Source organism: Bos taurus, chromosome 4, assembly GCF_002263795.3.
Source record: "Bos taurus isolate L1 Dominette 01449 registration number 42190680 breed Hereford chromosome 4, ARS-UCD2.0, whole genome shotgun sequence".
Taxonomy (NCBI): Eukaryota; Metazoa; Chordata; class Mammalia; order Artiodactyla; family Bovidae; genus Bos; species Bos taurus.
The window spans coordinates 113483970-113504361 of NC_037331.1; positions in this window are offsets into that span (position 1 = coordinate 113483970).

Here is a 20392-nt window from a genome sequence, read left to right on the forward strand (position 1 = left end):
CCCCCACCTACTCGGAACAGTTTTCTCCCAGTTACTTGAAGATACTGTCTCCCGGGCTTGAAGTTCTAGAACTTCCCACCAAATAAAACCTGACTCTCAACTTCTAGACTGTGACTAGAGGTGCAACTTCAGGGATGGGAGTGCTCTTCATGACCTCCTTAGGTCTCCTTTCCTCTTCCAGCCCTATCCCCTCCATACTCACTGCCCCACAGCCCTTGACACTGGGGCTGCTCTGTCTGCCCTCTGACTCTCTTCCCTCCCCGCCCATTCCCACACCCTGGCCTCACAGCCCCCCCTCAACCCCAGAAAAACCAAGGACCTACATCAATCTGCTGAAGCCCATCACTTCCCAAGTGACATTGACGTCCCCGCATGGCATGCGTCTCATCCCTGCCCTGGTGAAGCTGGCAAAGTCACTTTCCTGCTCTTGGCATCTGTGCTTCTCCCCAAAGCCTCCTGCATCAGGCTTTAGCGACACAGGGCCACGCTTATTTACAGAGGCCATGGCAGTGACACAGTGGAGTCCCAGCCACATCCTGTTCCAAGTGCTGCCAGACAGGGAAAGTGGGCCCTGGATTAGCCAAAAAGATGCTCCGTGACCAGGTAGGGTGTAAACTGGTCTGCCCAGGTGCCAGGGGTCTTTCCACCTAACCTCTAGTATTTCTAAACCTCCAAGACTGGTTTTTGCAATTTGAACTCTACTCTGGACAGAGCTGGCCACTGGGGCTCGTAGCAGCGGTCAGCAGAAGGAAGGATAATATGTTCACCCACAGCAGCAGCCATCCATTTGTTCGGGCGGCTGCAAGGTTAGGCTCCCTTGACATTCATTTCCTGCTCAGAAAGGCGGTGAGTCATCTCCCTCCTGCTTCTTCTTCTTTAAGTATTGCTCTGAGACCAGAGTCTGCAGAAGGAGAGGTCACATGGAACCCTTTATTTAGCATCGAATTTCTCAGCCTGGGGGCGGGGAGCACCCGGTGGGGTAGCTGGAAACAGCCCTGGTAAGTTCTGAGCACACACCTGAGCCAGGAAGCTCAGTGCAGCTGGGAAGTCCTGGAAGTCCACTGACATTCAATCGCTGTCTTGCGGTTGAGGTCAAGTTAGCAAGATGGGGTGCAGACAGCTGGGAAAAGACAGATAGCCCAGGAAAGCATCCTGGCTTAAGCAGCTTAGTGCGGTGCTTTGTTGAAAGACGGACTGTCTGCTGTGTGTCCACCAGGTGGCGCAGGACACCTCAGCGGTCAGCTCCCACTCGCAGCCTGGTGCACATTGCTGATCTCGCTGCGATTGGAAATGTGCACAGGTGCAAGGCTATAACTTGACCAATAATATTTTCATTTGGACTAAGTTCAGCCAAATTTAACACAACAGTAAAGTGGCGACTTTGGCAAGAGAGAAATTTTATTTGTTTCTGTGTGAAAAGTGTCCTGGGCTGGTATAAGAGCTCCACAAAGGTGTGCATCCACAGTGCAGCCATCTAGGACGGCCCTCAGCCTCCCACTCCAAAGTGGCTGCTAGAGCTCCAGCCATCACATCTGAGTACTATGCTGTAGAATAGAGGAGGGGAGATGTCCCCCTGCTCTAAGGAACTTTCTCAGAATTCAAAGACATCAATTCATCAGCCAGAAGGGAGGCTGGAGACTAGAGTTCTTTACCTGATCATTGCTATCCCTAAATAATTTCATGGCTCTGTTTGGGAAAAAAAAGAAAGAAAGAAAATGTAAGAAAGGAGAGCTGAAAACAGCTAGCATCCTCGGCCAAATACCAACATAGGATGCTAAAAATTCCTTTATGCCAACACAGCATATTTCCCAACCCCCGGAAATCAGGACAGTGAGGACTCCTTCACTGCCTGCCCTCTTTTTAACTTTTTATTTTGCATTGGGGTATAACCACTTAACAGTGTTGTGATAGTTTCAGATGGACAGCAAAGGGGCTCAGCCATACATATTCATGTGTCCATTCGGCCCCTAAGCTCACCTCCCATCCTGCCTGCCCTTTATTGATAGGACTCCCACATGTGTGTCCCATGTCCAGATTCTTCTCCTAAACCCCAGGATCTGCACATCTACCTAAACGTCCTGCAGGAATCCAAGCCAGCGCAGCGCCCCCCATTCCAGTCCCCATCCACCTGCTCTTCCTCCTGCTCTCCCGGCTCCAGGGCTCCATCCTCCAGTCCCCACCTAAGCCGAGAACCAGGAAGCCATCCTGGGTGCCCTGCTCCCCACACAGCCACCCCGTTTATCCTTATATTCCCTTTTCTTCCCACTCCTGGACCACACTTCAGAGATGGGATGCAGAGGCCCCGCCCCTGAGCTTAGCGAGAAGCGCCCATCTCTGCAGAAACAACCGGAAACTGGGCCGGGACTGCAGAGACTCCCCCGCCCCAGGGGCAGAGTGTTGCAGGGGTGCCGCTGGGGTGGCAGAGGTCTGACAGAGACCAGGGTCTGAGTGGCCCAGGCAGGGAGGGAAGGATTTGGGCAGGGTGGCAGCTTGAGGCAAGGCCCAAAGAAGAGAAACGTCGCTGGCAACTGCAGGGTCCCCTGTGATGGGGAGTGAAAGTGTTAGTCCCTGATTCGTGTCCAGCTCTTTGGGACCCCATGGACTGTAGTCCACCAGGCTCCTCTGTCCATGGGATTCTCCAGGCAAGAATACTGGAGTGAGTTGTTATTTCCTTCTCCAGGGTATCTTCCCAATCTGGGGATTGAACCTGTGTCTCCCACATTGCAGGCAGATTCTTTACCATCTGAGCCACCAAGGAAGCTCCCCTGTGACTGAAGCAGGAGCAGAAGGTGTGAGTTGCCATCTAAGGCTCAGGGAGGCCCTTGGGATTTACTAGGATTTACTCGGGGTTCTCTGCAGGGTGGGGGGGATGGGATCTATGATGGAACACAATGACAGCCAGGAACGGGGCTTGAGAGGAATGAATGAGGAGGCAGAGAGACCATTTATGCTGCAAGTATTCGTGCCAGAGACCGAAGATGCCAAATCAGGGGGTGGGGTGTTAGAACGAGAGGTAGATTCCAGAACAACCCCGGAAGTAAGGAGCCATGTGTGTTGACAGGATGTAGAAAAGGAAGGAAAAGGAGCAGCCCTAGGGACTTCCAGCCTGGGTGCAGGGGTGTGCCAGGACCGTGAGACAGTCCCGGGGGCAGAGGGGCCTGCTGGGGACAAATGGGGAGGAAGAGGTCGGCCCAAGGGCGCACAAAGAGCATGGACCCCCAAATGGAGAAAACCCAGCTGGGAGGGGTAGACAGACACAGGCACCGATAGCTAAGGAGCGGGAGGGGAGCCTGGGGAAGGCTCACGGAGGGAGTGCGGAAGGAGCCTTAGTAGTGCTGATGGTTCCCTATAGCCCACCAGGCCCCTCTGTTCATGGAATTCTCCAGGCAAGAATACTGGAATGGGTTGCCATTCCCTTCTCCAGAGGATCTTCCCAACCCAAGGATCAAACAAGGAACCTTGAAAAGAAGGGCCAAATTTAGATACAGAGGCTGAGAAAATGAGAACCAGAGGGAGAAAGACAGAGATAGAGCGAGAGACAGAGATAAACAGAGAAACAGAGAGACACAGAGACAGACACAGAAGCTGAGTGCCGAAAAGTTGATGCTCTTGAAGTGTGGTATTGGAGAAGATTCTTGAGAGTCCCTTGGACTGCAAGGAGATCCAACCAGTCCATCCTAAAGGAAATCAATCCTGAGTGTTCACTGGAAGGACTGAGGCTGAAGCTGAAACTCCAGTACTTTGGCCACCTGATGGGAAGAATTGACTCATTGGAAAAGACCCTGATGCTGGGAAAGATTGAAAGCTGGAGGGACGACAGAAGAAGAGATGGTGGGATGGCATCACCTACTCAATGGACATGCATTTGAGTAAACTCCAGGAGTTGGTGATGGACAGGGAGGCCTGGCATGCTGCAGTCCATGGGGTCGCAAAGAGTCAGACACATCTGAGCAACTGAACTGAACTGAACAGAGACACTGAGAGCTGGTGTGCCCCAGCCGGCAGGTGAGCCTGGCCTCTCAGGAAACATTGTCCATAACATCCTCCACCTGCCACCGTAGAGCCTCCCACTTCCGCTCCTCATGGCCACTCGTATTTGTCCTTCTGAATTCCTAGGACCTTTCAGGTTGCAAGTGATAAAAAAAACCCAGCCTGAACAAGGTTGAGGAAGAAGGGACAGGCCCTGAAAAGCCAGCTGGGCATCACTCCCGGGGAAGGCAGGTTCAAGGACCAACCCCTGCAGAAGGACAGACCGGCTCAGACCCAGGACTGGACCGCCGCCAGAGATCAACGTCTGGGTTTCGTGCCTGAGCCTCTGCAGGGAGTCCATCCTCCCCCAGGGGACTCTCCACACGCAGAGGTCGCGGCTCCCCACACTGAGGGGGGAGAGGTGATGCTGTCCCCGGGGCCAGTTTACAAACTCCAGAGAAGGACACCTACTGGCTGGGGTCCGTGGACCGTGAGGCGGTGGGCAGGATGTGAAAGAAATCTGTGGTCACTCTCAACCTCACAACTGGGGTAGAAAAGGGCAGTGCCCAGAAGAATGTGCCAGACGCCTGGGGAAAGAAAGGCAATGGCGGCTCCAAGTCAGATGGCCCCCAGCAGAAGCCCCCCCCCCCAGCTGATGTTCCCCTCTCTTCCTGCTGTGCCCTCCTCCCCCAGCCCTCCCCTTCCCTCCCTGGGTCTTCCTCTCTTCCTCCCTCCCCTCCCCCACCCATCTCCCCACCCCCACCCCAGGCTGGGGTCTTCTCTGCTTCTCCCAATCAGCCTTCACTCCCTCCCTGCTTTGCCAGCCCTGTTTTCCTCCAGACTCTGAGGCCCTCGCACACTTACAGCGTTTTTGTTCCACTATGACATTTAAGGTCCCCATGGTTACCTATGCCCAGAGCTAAACAAAACTCTAATCTAGCCTGGTTCTGGCCAGTGCCAAGCGTAGCCAGGCCACTACTCCAGCTCCGAGCGCTGGACTTCTCCCGAGACAGCTAAACACAGCATCAGCTTTCTTGGCAGCCTTGTCACAGCTGAATCACACTGAGTTTTCTATTTCCATAAAACATGTTTTAAAGATGATCAAAGTAATCATGTGCTCACTGGAGAAAACTTTGAAAACAGATAGAAAGGAGATCATTAAAAATCACCTGCATTGCTTCGTTTTGATCCATTTCCGTCTTTTACTTATGCAGATTTTAAAACATTTTTAATACAGGTTGACTTAGTTTGTGAAATTTCCAGTTTCACTTAACCTTTTATGAAGAGCCCTTTGCATATCACCAAAAGTCCTGTGAAGATACTTTTAGTGTGTTAATGATATTCCTTTCACAGTTCCTGATACAGTAACTGACAGTTACTACTCTCTGGCACATGCTTTTGTGGATTATTTTATTTAACAGCCTACCAAGTAGCTTTCCTGGGAAGTAGGTACTTATTTTCTCTATTTTGCAAATGAAGAAACTGAGGCTTAGAGACATTAAATAATTTGCCACAGTCACAGAGCTAGTAACTGGCTGGTCAAAGTTTTGAACCTAAGACAACCTTCAGTTGTTGTCACTGAACAACAGTTCACTCTCAGTGTTCCCTCCTCGCCACCTCCCATCTGGACACTGTGACCCACAGGTGTGACCCAGGTGATATATGTCCATAGTAGGAAGGCGTCTTCATCTCCACTTGGGCACCAGTGTGTCCCTGCAGGACAGTGATAGAGAATGTGTCCCATGAGCAGGCACGTCCTATATATGTTGGATGTGACTTCAGTTCAGTCCCTCAGTCGTGTCCGACTCTTTGCGACCCCCATGGGCTGCAGCACGCCAGGCCTCCCTGTCCACCACCAACTCCCGGAGCTTGCTCAAACTCACATCCATCAAGTCGGTGCTGCCATCCAACCATCCCATCCTCTGTCATCCCCTCCTTCTCCCACCTTCAATCTTTCCCAGCATAAGGGTCTTTTCCAGTGAGTCAGTCCTTGGCATCAGTTGGCCAAAGTATTAGAGTTTCAGCTTCAGCCTCAGTCCTTCCAATGAATATTCAGGACTGGTTTCCTTTAGGATAGACTGGTTGGATCTTCTTGCAGTCCAAGGGATTCTCAAGAGTCTTCTCCAACACCACAGCTCAAAAGCATCACTTCTTCAGCACTCAGCCTTCTTTATAGTGCAAGTCTCACATCCATACATGAATACTGGAAAAACCATAGCTTTGACTAAATGGACCTTTGTCAGCAAAGTAATGTCTCTGCTTTTTAATGTGCTGTCTAGGTTGGTGATAGCTTTTCTTCCAAGGAGCAACTGTCTTTTAATTTCATGGCTGCAGTCATCATTCACCATCTGCAATGATTTTGGAGCCCAAAAAAGTAAAGTCTCTCACTGTTTCCATTGTTTCCCCATCTATTTGCCATGAAGTGATGGAACCAGATGCCATGATCTTACTTTTCTGAATGTTGAGCTTTAAAGCCAACTTTTTCACTTCCCCTCTTTCACTTTCATCAAGAGACTCTTCAGTTCTTCTTCACTTTCTGCCATAAAGGTGGTGTCATCTGCATATCTGAGGTTATTGATATTTCTCCTGGCAATCTTGATTCCAGCTTGTGCTTCAACCAGCCTGGCATTTCGCATGATATACTCTGCATATAAGTTAAATAAGCTGGCTGAAAATTTACAACCTTGACGTAGTCCTTTCTTAATTTGGAACCAGTCTGTTGTTCCATGTCCAGTTCTAACTGTTGCTTCTTGACCTGCATAGAGATTTCTCTGGTATTTCCATCCCCTTGAAGACTTTTCCATGGTTTGTTGTGATCCACACAATCAAAGGCTTGGCATAGTCAATAAAGCAGAAATAGATGTTTTTCTGGAACTCTCTTGCTTTTTCAATGATCCAGCAGATGTTGGCAATTTGATCCCTGGTTCCTCTACCTTTTCAAAATCCAGCTTGAACATCTAGAAGTTCACAGTTCAAGTGCTGTTGAAGCCTGGCTTTGAGAATCTTGAGCATTAGTTTGCTAGTGTGTGAGATGAATGCAATTGTGCAGTAGTTTGAACGTTCTTTGGCATTGCCTTTCTTTGGGATTGGAATGAAAACTGACCCTTTTCCAGTCCTGTGGCCACTGCTGAGTTTTCCAAATTTGCTGGCATATTGAATGCAGCACTTTCACAGCATCATCTTTCAGGATTTGGAACAGCTCAATTGGAATTCCATCACTTCCACCAGCTTTGTTCATAGTGATGCTTTCTAAGGCCCACTTGACTTCACATTCCAGGATGTCTGGCTCTAGGTGAGTGATCACACCATTGTGGTTATCTGAGTTGAAGATCTTTTTTGTACAGTTCTTCTGTGTATTCTTGCCACCTCTTCTTAATATCATCTGCTTCTGTTAGGTCCATACCATTTCTCTCCTTCATTGTGCCCATCTTTGCATGAAATGCTCCCTCAGTATCACTAATTTTCTTGGAAATCTTTAAGTCACCAAGTTGCAATGTGGAGCCAATGGCTGAAGGGTGCCTGCACCACGTGTGCTGGGGCATGGGGATGGACAGCCCTTCCTGGCACAGAGCCACAGAGTAATTCAGAAAACCAGAGAATTTGAATGGAACCATCTCAGTTTTTAAAGGCTGTATATCAAAACCGCACAGCAAACCTCATACCTAATGGAGAAACTTTAGAAACATTCCTGTTAACACTGGCAACAAGATAAAGATGCCTATCAGAACTGCTATTATGTAACAAAGAATCAGAGCTCCTGGCCAATGTTATATAGCAAGAAAAAGAAATAAGGGTGTATGAACTGGAAGGAAAGAAATACAAGTGTTGTTATTTGTGGTTTGAACAAAGTATTAGAACTGAAAAGAGGGTTATTGGATGGATGTAACATCAAATTTTAAAAATCAATAACACTTTCTCTGCAGCACAAAAACCACCTAGAATATATATAACAAATACAGGTAGGGTACCACTATATACCAATACATAGCAGAATAGGGTAACATTAATAATAACAGCAAAAGCTATAAAATATCTTTAAATATGACAAAAAATACATCATTCTCAAAGCAGGACATTTTTACCTTCTATTAAGTGAGATAAATACTTTGGCCACCTGATGTGAAGAGCTGACTCACTGGAAAAGACCCTAATGCTGGGAAAGATTGAAAGCAGAAGGAGAAGGGGGCAGCAGAGGATGAGGTGGTTGGATGGCATCAGTTACTCAATGGACGAGAATCTGAGCAAGCTCCAGGAGACAGTGAAGGACAGGGAAGCCTGGTGCGCTGCAGTCCATGGTATCATAAGGAATCAGACATGACTTAGGGGTGGAACAACAACAGAATGCGATAGATGATCTAAATAAATGGAATAATCCATGTTGTTGGATGCAACAACTTAATATAAAATAATTCCATCGATTATTAGTACCATACTAATAATCCTAATCAAATTCCAAACTGTACTTTTTTTGGAATTCAAGCTTATTCTAAAATTTATGAGGAATAATAAAAGTTCCCAGATTACTAAGGTAATTTTAGAACAGAACGGCAAAGACGGATTGGTCTTATAAGATACAAAGATATACTCCAAGGCATAATAATAAAAGACACTCTCTACTGTGCAGCGGGAATATTACTCATCCTTAAGAAGGAAGCTCTGTCAGTCGCTACAACACAGATGAAACTTGAGGACACTATGCTGAGTGAAATAAGCCTGTCTCAAAAAGACATATACTGTAGGAGTCTACTTACATGAAGTACATGCGGGAATCAAAATCATAAACACAGAAAGTATAAAGGTGGTTTGCCAGGAGATGGCAGAGAGGATAATGGGGAGTTCCTGTATAATAGACAGTGTTGCCATTTTTTTCAATTTTTCTGGCTTTTTTCTTTTTTTTTTTTTTTTTTGGATGCTTTAGGTCTTCATCATGGCTGCAGCATATAGGTGTAGTTGCCCTTCAGCCTGTTGAATCTCAGTTCCCCAATCAGGGATTGTCCCAAGACCCCCACATTGGAAGGTGGATTCTTAACTACTGAACCATCCAGGAAGTCCCTAGACTTGCAGTTTTATAAGATGAAAAGAGCTCTGGGCCTGGATGAAGGTGACGGTTACACAACTGTGTGAATGTATTTAATTCAACAGAACTGTACACTTAAAAATGGTTAAGATGAAAAAAAAAATGGTTAAGATGGTAAATTTTGCATTGAGTAGTCTACTGCAATTTTTAAAAAGTAAAATATGCAAAAAGAAACCTCTCTTTCCTGGTATCCAGGAGGAAATAAAAGACTTGGTGTGCTTCAGACATTTGGGAAATTCTGTAAAAGTGGTGGATTGGGGGATGACTTTTGTCCATGTGTGAATTACAACGTTTCCTTCACCTGAGAATGTATGGATTTTGAAAGCTATCACTAAAAAAGACTAGTACCAAAGCCGTGGATGTCCTGATCTCACAAGATACCTAATGTAGTTTGTGTGAGCTCAATCAATCAGTCATGTCCAACTCTTTGCAACCCCATGGACTGTAGCCCACCAGGCTCCTCTGCCCATGGGATTCTCCAGGCAAGAATACTGGAAGTGAAAGTGAAAATGAAAGTCACTCAGTCGTGTCTGACTCTTTCCAACCCCGTGGACTATACAGTGCATGGAATTCTCCAGCCAGAATACTGGAGTGGGTAACATTTCGTTTCTCCAAGGGATCTTCCCCACCCAGGGATTGAACCTGAGTCTCCTGCATTGGCAGGTAGATTCTTTACCACTGAGCCACCAGGGAAGCCCAATGTAGTTTATAACAAGTAAATACAAGAGGCCACAGAATCTTTCTTTCTTTCTTCCTTTTTTGGCAGAAAATTTCAACTTTAGTTGGCCAAAATGCACAATTCCAATATTCTGCTAGAAAAGCCTGAACACCTGTCAACATGTGGTTCGCTCAAGCATCCTTGGCCATCTTCCAGGCTGGAAATGAAGGCTCCTGGCTCTGCCTGGTGCAGGCCCCAGGCCACCCTGGACATCACGGAGCAATGAGGACCCTGGCTCTGTCCAGGAAGGGTGGGGCTGCCAGGCCTGTCCTGGGCCCAGCCATACCCTCCAGTCGTAGGGTGGCACCCCCCGAGACAGAGACCTGTAGTCTCCATTTAACCAAATGACTCAGGAACCATGCTTGGCCACAGTAACACCACATGAGCAAGGGACCTGTCGGGCCCAGCCTAGTCATGCCCCGTACCGGGGACAGGAGTCTCCAGGGAGGCTAGGCCAAGGTGGAACAGACACCCTAACACCCAAAAATGTCTAAGAATCCCACAGGTGGAATTTTGCTTAAGTGAGAGCATAAACCTAACAGGAATGAGACCTGAGCAGCATGAGATATAGAATCTTCTTTACCCTTTCTGTCTTACACCATCTCACTAGAAAATTTGTGTGCTGGCTACTTCACAGAATCTCTGTGAGAAATCAGAAGGAACACATTCTCAGTTCCCCCACCAGGGCAGGAACATAGACATCCATCATCCTCACTATCAGTCAAGTTCAGCAGAAAGAAGGGGTGCGGCCAGCCTCCCTGAAGAAAAGCAACAATGTAGTTATACCCACTGAGTGTCCTGCAGCGTCTCCTAAGTGGGGAGGGTGGAACCCAGATGGGAGTCCTGGGTGCTGAGCAGAGATGGACCACTCCTACAGAGAGGCTGAACACCATGGAGGGTGGGATCCAATTAGTATTGTGCTCTTGATGGGAAAGCAAAGGGATTTGGTTAAGAAAATTCATTATGGGGACTTCCCTGGCTGCCCAGTGGTTAAGAATCTGTCTGCCAATTGCAGGGTACATGGGTTTGATCCTTGGTCTGGGAAAATCCCCCATGCAGAGAAGCAACACAGCCCAGGAGCCGCAACTCCTGAGCCCATGTGCTGCAACTACTGAGCCCCTGCTCTGCAACAAGAGAGGCCACTGCAATGAGAAGCCTGCACGCCAGCCACAATGAAGACTAGCCCCTGCTAGCTGCAGAGTCTGCACACAAAACTAAGACCCAGCACAGCCAAAAATAAATAAGACAAAATGATTTTTTTTAAAAAAAGGAAGAAAGTAAATCCACTCTGACTATTGTCTGTCTCAGAAAGTGGAACCTCTTGTGGTGTTATAAACCAAATTTTACAAACCAAAGTAGCCCCCAGTTGAGCCTAACTGGGCTCTACAGAGAAGGAAACCTCCCCGGAGAGCATTTCCGGAAGGGTAAGATTTGGCCTCTGTTAGTTTCCTAGGTCACACGACTCAGCGACCGAACGCACACACAGTTTCCTAGGTTGGCCATAACAAAGTCCCACAGACTGGCTGGTTATGTAACAGAACTTTCTTTTCTTACATTCTGCAGAAGCCTGAGATCAAGGGGTTGGCAGAGTCAGCTTCTTCCGAGGCTTCTCCACTTGGCCTCGGTGGATGGCCGTCTTCTCCCTATGTCCTCACATGACCTTCCCTCTGTGTGTGTCTGGGTCCTAATCTCTTCTTATAAGGACACCAGTCATATTGGATCGGCGCCCACTCATATGACCTCACTTTATCTTAATTACTTCTTTAAAGGCTTTATCTCCAAATACAGTCACATTCTGAGGTGCCAGGCCTTAGGACTTCAACATATGAATCGGGGAAACCATAATTCAGGCCAAAATAGGAGCTTAAGAAATGTGATGGGAACTTGAACAGCTCTCATGAAGCGTGTATTAGAGAAAGCACAATAATTGAGGGTTCACTGAAACTAGAGAGCTTAAACATGTGGAAGGACAAGTCAGCAGAGACCCATGACCTTCTCCAGAATGACCCCGCAGGGATCACAGTGGGAAGCCGTGTGACCCAGAGGGCCTGTGTGAAACCCAGACACGTGGCAAAAGCCTCAAGGAAAGCAACCAGCTTCCACAGTTGTCTTAGGAGATAATCAAGAAAGTGCTCAAAGGTGTTTACCCAAGACTTTTTACTACAGCCCTACACAGAATATCCTTGGAAGAAATGCTGTGACCAATCTAGACAGCATATTGAAAAGCAGTGACCTTACTTTGCTGACAAAGGCCCGTCTAGTCAAGGCTACAGTTTTTCCAGTAGTCATGTATGAATGTGAGAGTTGGACTATAAAGAAAGCTGAGTGCCGAAGAATTGATGCTTTTGAACTGTGGTGTTGGAGAGTTGAGAGTCCCTTGGACTGCAAGGAAATCAAACCAGTCCATCCTAAACGAAATCGGTCCTGAAAATTCGTTGGAAGGACTGATGTTAAAGCTGAAACTCCAATACTTTGGCCACCTGATGCAAAGAACTGACTCACTGGAAAAGCCCCTGATGCTGGGAAAGATTGAAGGCAGGAGGAGAAGGGGATGACAGAGGATGAGATGGTTGGATGGCATTACCAATGGACATGGACATGAATTTGAGCAAGCTCTGGGAGTCAGTGATGGACAGGGAAGCTTGGTGTGCTGCAGTCCATGGAGTCACAAAGAGTTGGACACGACTGAGCGACTGAACTGAACTGACACAGAATATCAAAAATCAAATGCTGTCAACTACAAATTTGCACCGGCCCAGGGCGTTTGCCATCTGCCTCCCCGAGGGCTGACCCCTGTGCTGCTGCAGCTGCTGACCTTCAGCACCCCCAAAGGGAGTCCTGGCTGGAGAATGAGGCTCTGTGCTTCAGGAAGACTGGAGGAACAGGTCTTTGGATAGTTAGATGTTTTCAGGAACTGATTTTATGATCCAAATCCTTACATCTCCTCATATCTAGAAAAGCACTAAAACCCTTCATGTTAACATCATCTCTTTGTGACTAGCATAAAACCTAGTAAAGTCAGAGCTTGATTACATGAAATCCCCCTTCAACAAAATCATATACATTGACCTCCCCCCACCCCCCACTGCAACCTTTTTGGAGCAGTCTCTCAGAGCTGTCTTATCTTATCTCCCAGGCTGCAGTCCTCATTTTGCTCCAAATAAAACTTAACTTGCAACTCTCACTTCGTGCATCTGTTTTAAGTCGACAATACCAACTAAGGATTTATTGGTTAGATTATACTGAAGTGAAGTGAAGTCGCTCAGTCGTGTCCGACTCTTTGCGACCCCGTGGACTGTAGCCCACCAGGCTCCTCCGTCCATGGGATTCTCCAGGCAAGAATACTGGAGTAGGTTACCATTTCCTTCTCCAGGGGATCTTCCCGACCCAGGGATTGAACCCGGGTCTCCGCATTGGAGGCAGACACTTTACCATCTGAGCCACCAGGGAAGTCAAGATTATAGTAGACCTAAGTAAATACAATATTTGAATATTAAATGTGTTAAAATTAATAATGGAGATCTATATTTAATCTGACATTAATCAGAATGGATTTTCTAAATGAAGTCACAGGAACAATGTCCACAATTGTCAAGTGAATAGCAAGTTACAAAATGTAGTCCTTTTTATGTAAAAAAATGTGTTACAAATGTTTATATTACATACATATTTATCTATGAGGACATTCTCTGTTATGCAAGAAACAGTCATCTCTGAGTGGTGGACTCAGTGTTTTTTCCTTGTTCTTTATGATTTATGATTCATTTGAATTTTCACAAAACATCAATAGATGAGTTATGATTATGAGCAGATTATGAACAGATAGCAGAGTTATCCTCATGGCATGACCACCAAGGAGCATCATAGATGCGTCACACTGTAAATTAACTACATTCTATAGTCTTGTTCTCATCTTTGCTACCCTGGAAATTCCACTTGGACCCTACACCAATGAAGACTGTTTGCTGTAAATAGTAGAAAGCCCTACCAACTTTGACTTAAACAGATAGGATCTTATTTTTCTAACAGTCTCTGAAGAAAAGCAATTCAGGGCTTGTGCAGCTGCTCATGAATGCACCAAGGAGACAGAGGTCCCTCTATCTTCTTTCTCTAACATCCCTGGGTGAAACTTTTGTCCTCATTATCACAAAATGGCTGCTCTACTTCTGGACATCACACTCATATTCTAGTAGATAAAAGTGGGAAAAGCAAAAACAGCTTCTAGTAAGGCTTTACTTTCATTAACCAGAAAAAGAAACACACTCCCCAGGGACCTCCATCTACATTGCATTCGGCAGAACTGTTGCACATAGCTATGTTGAGCTGCAAGGGGATCAGGGGAAGTGAGACTTTTTAGCTGGACATGTGGGATTCTGTTAACAAGGAAGAATGGAAAACAGATAGGAAGGCAACTGTCCATGATATACAGTACCCACGGGTGATGCAATCAGGGAACACTTGATATGTCCCAACTTAGACTGAGATATTAACCAGACCCCAAGGTATTCATTCTCAGAGTAGGGGATCCCAATCCAGTGACCAGAATTCTCATGCTTCCCACTAGAATATTCTTCTTCCAGGTATCAGGAAACCAGCAAGTGAAATCGTTCATCTAAACACTGTTTGATGAACATGGACTCAGACCCACAGCTGGCGGCTATTACTGGAGACTGTTTCACCCAAGCAGAGCAGCTCTCCCATGACCTGACTGCTCACATCACTCAGATTCAACATCCAGTCCCCTGACTGTACTGGACAGACTCTGTCAACTTTCATCTCTCTGATTTCCCACTTGGTAGTGCATCTATGCCCCAATCCCCTTTTCTCTTGTCACATTATTCCTTTAGCTCTATTAATGACATCACTTTGGTTTGTGTTTGGCCCAGAAGCACTCTGTCTCTTACCATTTATGTTGATTTTATTGATCAAACTTTCAGAGTCTTGAAGGGGCCCCTGCTTCCTCCCCACAGGGGTAACCCAAGGTTGAAGTTCTATAGGCCAATGAGGCGAGTGACTTCAGGCCACCAGTAAGGGCTGGGGTGCCATTTGTTGTCAGCATCTCAAAATTATTGGGTTGGCCAAAAAGTTTGTTTGGGCTTTTCTGTAACATCTTAATGAATGATTTGGCCAACTCAGTACATCCTACAAGGGTTGGCGTATCTGGCATTATTTTGCCTAGAAAAGAAGAGGTTGGGCTGCAGTTTAGGGAAAGCATCTGCCTAATATATGTGAGGCATTGTCAGGGGGTTGGGTTATGCAGCTGCTGAAAGAAGAAATAGAACCAATGAAACAAACAAAAAGTTTTTTTAATTTTAATAAAATCTAGCCATCTAACTATTTGTTAGTTGATATGGTTAAAATTTCTTCAAGAAAATTAGAGATAGAAAGGGAACATTTCATGCAAAGATGGGCTCAATAAGGGACAGAAATGGTATGGACCTAACAGAAGCAGAAGATATTAAGAAGAGGTGGGAAAAAAAAAAATAAGAAGAGGTGGCAAGAATACCCAGAAGAACTGTACAGAAAAGATCTTCAACTCAGATAACCACAATGGTGTGATCACTCACCTAGAGCCAGACATCCGGAATGCGAAGTCAAATGGGCCTTAGGAAGCATTACTACAAACAAAGCTAGTGCAGGTGATGGAATTCCAGTTGTGCTATTTCAAATCCTAAAATATGATGCTGTTAAAGTGCTGCACTCAATATGTCAGCAAATTTGTAAAACTCAGCAGTAGCCACAGGACTGGAAAAGGTCAGTTTGCATTCCAATCCCAAAGAATGTTCAAACTACCGCACAATTGCACTCATCTCACATGCTAACAAAGTAATGCTCAAAATTCTCCAAGCCAGGCTTCAACAGTACATGAACCGAGAACTTCCAGATATTCAAGCTGGATTTCGAAAAGGTAGAGGAACCAGAGATCAAATTGCCAACATCCACTGAATCATAGAAGAAGCAAGAGAATTCCAGAAAAACATATATTTCTGTTTTATTGACTATGCCAAAACCTTTGACTGTGTGGGTCACAACAAACTGTGAAAAATTCTTCAAAAGATGAGAATACCAGACCACCTCACCTGCCTCCTGAGAAATCTGTGTGCAGGTCAAGAAGCAACTGTTAGAAAAGTACCTGGAACACAGACTGGTTCCGAATTGGGAAAGGAGTGCGTCAAGGTTGAATACTGTCACCTGCTTATTTAACTTCTATGCAGAGTACATTATGTGAAATGCCGGGCTGGATGAAGCACAAGCTGGAATCAAGATTGCCGGGAGAAATATCAATAACCTCAGATTAAAAAAAAAAAAAACCTCAGATACACAGATGACACCACCCTTATGACAGAAAGAGAAGAGGAACTAAAGAGCCTCTTGATGAAAGTGAAAGAGGAGAGTGAAAAAGTTGGCTTAAAGCTCAACATTCAGAAAACTAAGATCATGGCATCTGGTCCCATCACTTCATGGGAAATAGATGGGGAAACAATGGAAACAGTGAGAGACTTTACTTTTTGGGGCTCCAAAATCATGACAGATGGTGACTGCAGCCATGAAATTAAAAGATGCTTGCTCCTTGGAAGAAAAGCTATCACCAACCTGGACAGCACATTAAAAAGCAGAGATATTATTTTGCCAATAAAGGTCCATCTAGTCAAAGCTATGGTTTTTCCAGTAGTCATGTATGGATGTGAGAGTTGGACCATAAAGAAAGCTGAGTGCTGAAGAATTGATGCTTTTGAATTGTGGTGTTGGAGAAGACTCTTGAGAGTCCCTTGGACTGCAAGGAGATCCAGCCAGTCCATCCTAAAGGAAATCAGTCCTGAATATTCATTGGAAGGCCTGAGGCTGAAGCTGAAACTCCAGTGCTTTGGCCACCTGATGCAAAGAATTGACTCATTTGAAAAGACCCTGATGCTGGAAAAGATTGAAAGTGGGAGGAGAAGGGGACGACAGAGGATGAGATGGTTGGATGGTATCACCGACTCGATGGACATGAGTTTGAGCAAGCTTTGGAAGTTGGTGATGGACAGGGAAGCCTGGCGTGCTGCAGCCCATGGGGTCACAAAGAGTCGGACACGACTGAGTGACTGAACTTAACTGATAGTTTAAAATATGTATTAGTAGTTAAAACAACACATAATAACAATAGAATCATATATCATACATAGAAAAAATAGAACCAATGTATGGAAGTTACAAGAAGACTGGTTTCACCTAATAATAGGCATTGTCTAATTAAGGAGAACAGGCTTCCCTGGTGGCTCAGCTGGTAAAGAACCTGCCTGCCAACGCAGGAGACGCAAGAGATCCAGGTTCAATCCCTGGGTTGGAAAGATCCCCTGGAGAAGTAAATGGCAACCCACTCCAGTATTCTTGCCTGGAAAATCCCATGGACAGAGGGGCCTGGCAGGCTACAGTCTCTGGGGTTGCAAAGAGCCAGACATAAATGTGTACACACGTACACAATAAAGGAGAACATGCCCCATTCCTGGTCAGAGGTCCTTCCATCTGGATACAGTGGAGGGGATTTTCATTTTGTATTGATATGATGGAATATTCCATGAGTAAGAATTTATATTTAGCACTAGCCCTGATTGCTTCCCACCATTTTTCATTTCTATAACTTTCCTCTTAGCACCTTCATTTCTCTAAGATATCTAGATATCTTGTTTCGAATTGTCTTTCCTTCAGGTGGCCTCCCCAACACATCCCATAGGTGATGCCCCCAATCCTGGCCTGAGTCCAAAAGTGTGAGAACTCCCTTTCCTGATATTATAGCTGAGTGTATAGTGTATTGTTGAGATACACTACCCCAGTGTCTCAGCAGTAAAAGAATCCACCTGCAATGCAGGCCATTCCCTTCTCCAGTGGACCACGTTTTGTCAAAACTCTCCACCATGAGCCGTCCGTCTTGGGGGGCCTACATGGCATGGCTCATAGTTTCATTGAGTTAGACAAGGCTGTGGTCCATGAGATGGTTGGATGGCATCACCGACTCAATGGACATGAGTTTGAGTAAGCTCCAGGAGTTGGTGATGGACAGGGAAGCCTGGCGTGCTGCAGTCCACGGGGTCATAAAGAGTCGGACACAACTGAGCAACTGTACTGTACTGAACTGATTCTGTGTATTGAGTCCCTTTGTGATTGACATAGCTAGAGCTGCTCCTTTCATCTGCAACTTAAGTCTCCTGACAGGAATAGAAGGAAAACGCACTAGACAGTTCTAGTACCAGAGGGAGAGAAGAAATATACACGCAGTGACTGATACAAGCACCCAAATGATCCGAGAGCACCATCCATCAGTGTCCCAAGAAGATGCTCCATATAGGAGTAAAGGAAGGATTTCTCTGGTGGCCCAGTGGTTAAGAATCTGCCTGCCATTGCAGGGGGACACGGGTTCAGTCCCTGGTCTGGGAAGATGCCACACGTGGCGGGACAACTAGGCGCATGTGCCACAACCGCTGCCACAACTCTAGAGCTGGCGAGCCACAGCTGCTGGATCCCACACGCCCTAAAGCCTGTGCTCTGCAACGAGAGGCCACCTCAACCAGAAGCTCTCATACCGCAGTCAGAGAGTAGCCTCCGCTCGGTGAAACTGGAGAAAGCCCGCACACAGCAGCAAAGACCCAGCACAGCCAATACATAAACAAATAATTGTTTTTTAAAAAAGAGTAAACGGAAGTTCATGCAGCATCTGACATCAGGTTTCGAGGGACAATAGCGTGAGGATTAGTGATGACTGGCTGATGATGTTGGAACTGAGAGGCAGGTTTGTTGTTGAAGTTGATGGGATGTTGGTAGAACGGTACTAGATAATTAATAGAAGACTGATGAGAATGGTGACAGTTAGTGAGGGACAAACTGGGTAACTGAAATCTGGAAATTAGACTGCTAAGGCTACCCAATGGATGATGTCCCCTAGAGTTAAGTTCCCGGAAAAGCTCCTCAAATCAAAATAATGCATCAAGGCAAAAGGCACAAATACCTGGCATGAGGCCATGTCAACAAGCTGGGAGACTTCTCCCATTCATTGTGAAGCAGCTGTAAATGTTCCAAAGACACAGAACACTACCCAGAAGTGGTGGGTTGGGATGGAGTTGTTATTATTGTTGTTAAAACAGACTGAGGAGAGATAGGCCTTGAGGTGAACAAGGGAGGGATGCTTATAGCAATTCTATTTATAAGTCAGAAAAGTTCTTTGGGATATTTCTAGACTGCTGGGGATTTGGCAGACACCCCCATGCAAGAGCTAGGACACTGAACTATGTACATCCAATTAATTCAATAACCAGTGCCTGCACCTGGACTGGTGAACCTGACTGATTTACTTTGAGCTGCCAAGAGAGTGCCTGTAGGCAATGGAATAATGGCCCCAGACAGACAGGGAAAATTTATAGCTCTTGGCACCTATTCTGACTCCTTGCTTCCTTCTCTGCATGTGTGAGGGTTTGGGGCTTTTTAAAAAGAAGCTCAATTATCGGGATTCAATGGTCGAATGGGAAGCACAGAGCAGTTCTTTTTGGCTTCCCACCCACTGGGTCCAGAGATAGAAGGCTTTTCTTTGACAGCTTCTCTTTGACGTCCTTTCCTCCTGAAAGGACGGCAGGGAATCAGGCCCCAGCCTCGTGCAAGGTCCACGTGGCGATTAGCCCAGAGGAGACCTCCACGGGCACAATGGAAACTCAGGAGGAGCCCAGAGCCGACCTGGGGGCTCTTGACCCCCAGGCCCCAGCTGAGTCATGAGGCACATGCTTTTGCTTGATGAGGACACGGAAAGAGCTTAAATCTTGTCACTCCACTCTGTAGGAAACATTTTTCTTTCTCTTTATCCAGGAAATCCTCCTATTATACAAGTATTTAGCCTACGACCCTTGTATTGAGTTGAATAATGTTCCCCAAAGTCCAAGTCCACCCCATGCCTGGGACAGTGGCTTAATTAGAAATGAGGTCTTTGCAGATATAATTGTAAAATGAGATCATAAACTGGATTTGTTGTTGTTTAGTCACTAAGTTGTTTCTGACTCCTTGTGACCTTGTGGACTGTAGCCTGCCAGGCTCCTCTGTCCACGGGATTTCCCATGTAAGACTACTGGAGAGAGTTGCCATTTCCTTCTCCAGGGGATCTTCCTGACCCAGGGATCGAACCTGCGTGTTCTGCTTGGCAGGTGGATTCTTTGTCGCTGAACCACCACAGAAGCCCCATCTTGGGTTTGTTGCTGTTCAGTCACTCAGTCACGTCCAATTCTTTGCGACCCCATGGATGGGAGCACGCCAGGCCTCCCTGTCCTTCACCATCTCCCAGAGCTTGCTCAAACTCATGTCTACTGAGTCGGTGATGCCATCCAAGCATCTCATGCTCTGTCATCCCCTTCTCCTCCTGCCTTCAATCCTTCCCAGCATCAGGGTCTTTTCCAATGAATTGGCTCTTCACATCAGGTGGCCAAAGTATTGAAGCTTGGGCCCTAATCCAATGGCTGGTGACCTCAGGAGAAGAGACAAGACAGAGAGAACGCCATGTGAAGACAGAGACAGAAACAGGAGCCACGCAGCCACACGCCAAAGACTGCTGGTCACCACTACAGCCAGGAGAAGAAATAAGAGACCCTTCACAGGGAGCGCGCCCTACCAGC